A 6,054-nucleotide genomic window follows, 5' to 3' on the forward strand; every position below is an offset into this window, starting at 1 on the left:
TTTCCTAAGAGTAAAACGAAGCAATCAAAAACGAGTCCGAAAAGTTTTTAACAATGTTGAGTTTCATCTGCCTGGCTTCCAAGACCAAATCTCTTCTTATCATTATTCATTTTATAACTCTGTTCTCTTTCTTTATGCACACAGCCATTTGCTTCTATTCTATTAATTCCTACAAAAGTAATTTTAGGAGGAACACCTGAGAAAAAGTTGACACTTGATTAAAGCAAAACATTTAAAAAAAATATATATACTATGAAAGAGCAACCTATAAGGAAATTCGGTCAGACTTTATTTTATGGTCCAATTCTCACTATTAACAAACCATTAACTATGATTTTGCCTCAATAAACTCCCAATTTGCTGCTTATTAAAAGTTAGTAAGGTAGTTGTTAAGTTTAGGTTTGGGGTAGGATTAGGAATGTAGAATATGGTCAGTCAGAATAAGTGCTCTATAAGTACTAATAAACAACCATATGTTGGTAATACAAATGCTTATAAGCAACTAGGTAATATTGAGAATTGGCCACTAAAATAAAGTGTTACCGGAGATTCTATACAAGCTCTTCCACATTGTTTTGTAATTATTAAATATGTACAAAGTAGGGGTTCATGGATAAAGACCTATACATATGGTTTTGCCACCCTTGGTTCAATACGCATTTGTACCATAATTAATCTAAGTTCTAACAAATGATACAAATTATATGTTTTGCCGAACAAACAAAACTTCAAATACACATTTGGAGTAACAACTTTTACTACTGCACAGCACAGGCTGTATACAGGTTGACACACACACATACATATATATAGTTTTTTTTTGTTCCATGGGTTTGGAATGACATGAGGTTGAATAAATGATGCCATTTTGGGGGAAACTGTCCGTTTAAGTCGGAGCGGCTCCAATCAATATTTTTTGTGAGGTAAAACTAAAGAGAAATAAGGAATATGCCATGGCAAACAAATCACCCCATACTGTATGTACATGCAAAAAAATTTAGTAAAAAGTTGTGTCAATGGATGAAAGCACTGATGTGTAATATGTGTATGACATGAATGCCTGATCTCTCTTAACGCCTGTACTCTCATTCTTTTGTCCTTTACATTGAAAATATCATGTCCACAGCAGAGAAATGATGCCAGGGTCCAGTCGAGGGTCACAGCTGTGTCCTTTCATCAAATTACACTCGAAACAAGAAAAAAGACCCCTCTGATGGGAGCCAAACCACCCCATATTCAATAGCTCTGAGTGTTTGTGCTGTGTTTAGTTAAACTCAGCGTCCTCTGTCATAAACCATGCTTTCATAAAGTTCAGCTTGAGCCTGTATGTGATTGTGAAGAATCTGGAGTCCAGCATCCAGCACACAACAGAGCTCTTAGGGCTGTTTGCGGCTGGTACTCACTTTAGCTGGCACAGAGGATGTAACAGCCTGGCACGGCTGCTCTCTTCTCTCTCTCTCTTGGGCCATACCCGGCAGAAAGCCAGCCTGTGCTAGTGAGGCCACTTGTCTTTTCATAGAAAAGAAGGTTCTCTATCTTCTCCATCATCTGGCAGGGTCAGGCCTCAAAGAGAGAACAATGGCTACATACATCCAACCACAGAAAGCAAACATAGACCATGCCGGGCAGAGGACACACTTACAAACCAACCCTCATCCAGCTCTATGTGTATGCGCAAGTCCAGCCTGGTGCGGTTGTTGGGATGCCAAAAGGTTTGGATTTTCCCAGGATTGCCATGCGGTTCGGTGTGAGAGTTTGTGGACAGGAAGGAATCTGCCCTCTTTCAGTGGCACTCAAAAGAAAACTGTGAAATCAGCTCTGAACTGCAGCGGAGGACAAATAGAAGAGCAGAGGAGACAAACCCGACCCAACTTACTGGAGGCTTTTCAGAGCTCTTTGCAGTGGAGAATGACATCACTCTCCCAAAGAGCCAACACAAAGACACAGAAAAAAAAAAAACACAACATCAAACAACATTACAACCTGAACACACACACTGAATTTATACCAAATCCTGGCTTTCTGTAGTGCAGATGCTTCAAACAATTTCCAAAGTTATTCTGCACATCCTCATGAACAGCCTGGAGAACTCCTCTGAAGAAATTGTTCCCTCTTTTGGTTGCCATGCAACAGAAGGTGCCATTAGTGAGAGGAAATATGGGTTTTCTACGGTGGTGCCGTATTTATACACAATGGGTTTTACATGGTAATCCAAAACACTTTGAAGAATACCAATGTACTACCATTGCACATGTGTACAAAAAGCATGGCAATACCATTTTTCATCCTGAATAACACTGCCTGAACTATATATGCATATGGAAACATTTCCCATGGTACTGAATGTTTGGTTTATGCATCATGCAGTACTTCAAAGCACTTAAGAGGATACCATGGAAAACGTTTAGTCCTTGCAAAACTCATCGCAACCTTCCTGTCGCGAAAAAAAAAAAAAGTATATGGTGTAATCTCTAAAAATAGATCAATCATTTTTTTAAATCATGTAGATATTTCTAGTGATGGGAAACCGAGGCTTTCTGAACTGTTTTCGTGATTTCAAAATTGTGCCGAAAAACGGTTCAATACTCGAGCTTTTAACACAGTGCGCATTAGTGACATCTGGTGGTCAGACTTGGTTCCTCCACAAAATCTAACACAACATCGTGGAGCAGAGGATGGTTTCAAAAAGGTTTTTTAATCAGTGCCAACTTGTGTCATGCGTAGTCCGGTCAACAGATTTACATATTGATCAATAATAAAGTTTGTGATTAACATCCTTGTTGATCCTGGAACAACATTCCAATCAACCAATCAGAATTGAGATATAACTATTCAGAAAATATCTGTTTTAGGCTTACAACCAGAAATAGGTGCTTCTACACCCTTGTTAATCAGTCATTTCACTGATCATTTCACACTGATTGAGGAATAAATTATGGGAAGGGTTAGGTTTATGGGTAATAATGTTGATCCAGGATCATCAGAAGATGCTGATCCAGGAACATGTTGATCCTTGGCAAAATCACCTTGACCGAGACCCCGGCTATAGAACATGATAAAATGCAATAGAGGTGTGTCATGCATTTAGTTTCTGTCTGATGCTGAGGTTATTATAAACTTTTCTACTGAACCGAAATAAGTGTACACACACACAACCAGGTCAATATAAAGTCAAACACAAGAGTCATGTGAAGCGTCGTTTTTTTTTTTTTTTTTTTTTCAAACCTGAAAACCACAATTCTCAGACTTTCAAAAAAAAATCCTCTCCTCAGTCTAAATCTTGCTGCTCCTCTGCTTGCTCCACTCTCACTGCTCTACAATCCCTTAACTGTGCTTTAAGAGTGGTAAAGCTCATTTTTAGGGTGCCGGTTGCCACCTCATGCCACCCTTGTCAACACACCCCTGGGTTGTTTTGATGGGTGGCTGTCAGAGTCGTACTCTAATGCGATTATTATGGCATTATTAGGTTGGTTGCTTGGTTGTAGGCAGTTCCCACATGATTGCTTAGTGGTCAAGGTCAAGAGTTTCCACTCCTAAGTCTATATGATATTCTGGTGTCTAGATATGACTCTATTTCTTCCTTCAATTTAAGTCTATGGGATTTTTACAGCTGTTGTATGTTCTGTCAGGCTAAAATTGCACTCCTCTCCTGAACAAGCTGCACAATTAGAGGTATTACTTACTTCTGTAGCACAAATGGTGCGAGACTAGTTATGTGCCAAAAGTTTAATACTTACTATTGGGTTTTGTTCAAATCCATAATCATCTCAGTATAAGCAACAGTAATAGTGATACTGTCTAGCAAGCACCACTATAAAATGCAAAAAGGTTGGAATATTAAGTTACTGGCTGTCAGATTGAACAATCGGTTTGATATGATGTAGCCAACGGTCAAAGATGACACATACAGAAATATAAAAGCAGCTAACAGCAGCAGTTCAGTAATGGATACTAAAAAGCTTCAGGCAAACAGATTATCTATCCAACAGTTTCCTTAAAAGAGCTCCTACTCAATGTACTTCTGAAGTAAACTAAACTGGTGCTTTCTCCATGTGCTGCACACACACACAGACACACGCACACACACACGCAAACACACTAACACACACACTCTCTCTCTCTAATGTCAAACACACTCACGGTGATCAATCCTCCCAGTGTGAAAGCAGACGTCTTTCTCAGATCAGCTCTTCTGCTACGCTGCTAACTCTAAATTATGGCTTTGACTTCAGAGCCCAGCATGAAGCCTTCCCTCTAAAACCCACTCTCATGCTGTCTGATGAGATAAACACCACAATAATACTTGAAATCAATGCAAACCAGCCTTTGTGCTTTATTTCAAGTCAACATGAAATCAAAATAAACCCTTTTTATTTGCTTAATATGCATTCCTAATTCCGAGTTCATGATAAAAACTGTGAACATTATGCCAAAAAAAATTAAAAAATAAAATAAAAACCTTGCTCCATTTCAGAAATAACTTTTCTTTTTGGCTGATATCACAACATCTGCCCTAAAACCACCTTGCTTTTTTTTTTTTTCATATATCCTCCTCTTTTCACATTCCAATCCGCTCCCACCCACCATTAAAATAAGAAATAAAGTCTGAATGCTAGATATAAATTCATTAGGAACTTTTTTGTTTGTTTGTTTTGTTTTTGAATTTTAAAGGCTTTTATTTTGAAAGAGTGATGTGTGCAAAGCCGCGTCTGATCATTATGTTCTTTTTCTGTTATAAGGCTAAACTGTCCATATTTATCAACACATACACTCTGTGGTCTTACTTAATTTATTTTTAGTGTGAATAGTGTGGGCAGCGTTTATGGTTCAGAGAACGTTAGATACATTTCTGAATGCCAGAGTGTGTTTGTGTGAAACAGTTAAACTCATCAGTCCACTCTTTTTCCTTCTCTCAAATGTATTTGGACTGATCAGAGGAAAGGAACACTTTAAGTTAGTTCATCTTGTATTTTTCTCTCTGTGGGTCTTATCTGCGGGACTGTAGGCTACTTGAGCTGAAGGCATTAAGAAGCTTTACGCTCCACACAGTCTGACCGCAAAAGGTCAGTTTTGCAAATTGGGTTCATTAATCTTTAATAGTACAGCAACTCCACAGAACCTCTTCATCCATGCCTGTAGATTAAAATGAATCACATGCTCAGAAAGATTAGTCTGTTGGGAAACTTTATTGGGTGAGATGAAAACTATCCAGAGAGTCTGGAAGCTTCAGGCTTACTGAAAGAGAGGAAAACATAAAATAAAAACACCTGACTGACACACTGTTTTTTTTTTTTTTTTTTTTTTTTTTTTTGCCATTTTTATTTTGATTGGACAGAGAGCGGGAGTGGGGTGATTGGAAAAGGTCAATCAACTGTAGTTATAGCCCTGTTTTTCTTCAGATGGACTGTTTGACAGCTGTTGTATCTTTTCTGGACAGGACTGTGAAAACTGACATTTCTAACAGCCATGTCCTCCTTCATGCCCCACTGAATGATATGAAATATCATCTGCTGCTGTTTCTAAAGGTAAGACAGCAGCCAATTCTCTCAAACACGGATAGACACAATAATGAAGCATTCTCCAGAATAAATACACCCAGAGGAAAATGCAATCGCTCAGTGGTTGGTCTGTCGTAGCTCATGGACTAAATGGAGTTCTCATATCACTGAGTTATTAAATGAGACTTTGCCTAAGATATTTATCTTACAGTTCCTTAGGACAAATAAAAACAGACTGAAATAAGACAAATTGTTTGCATTAAGCTTCACTGAGGCCAAGACGAGCAACTAGGCATTCTCTTGTTTCCACTCTTCTATGATGTGCTTTTACTTTTTTATATGTAGAGTTGACATTCAAATTTTTAATTTCATTTATACAATTTTTACATTATAAGCTTGTAACTTAGCAAACTACTGCTTCAACATTGTTTCCCCTAAACCGGTGATGAGCTAAATCATGATCATAATGCTTGCTTCATGATCTCATCTGGGTCAGAGCCTGATGACATAGATTCATCCTGCAATTTTTTCAATGAGAAGCAGTTCTACACCAGAT

The sequence above is a fragment of the Carassius gibelio genome, chromosome A18 (genome assembly GCF_023724105.1).
Source record: "Carassius gibelio isolate Cgi1373 ecotype wild population from Czech Republic chromosome A18, carGib1.2-hapl.c, whole genome shotgun sequence".
Classification (NCBI taxonomy): Eukaryota; Metazoa; Chordata; class Actinopteri; order Cypriniformes; family Cyprinidae; genus Carassius; species Carassius gibelio.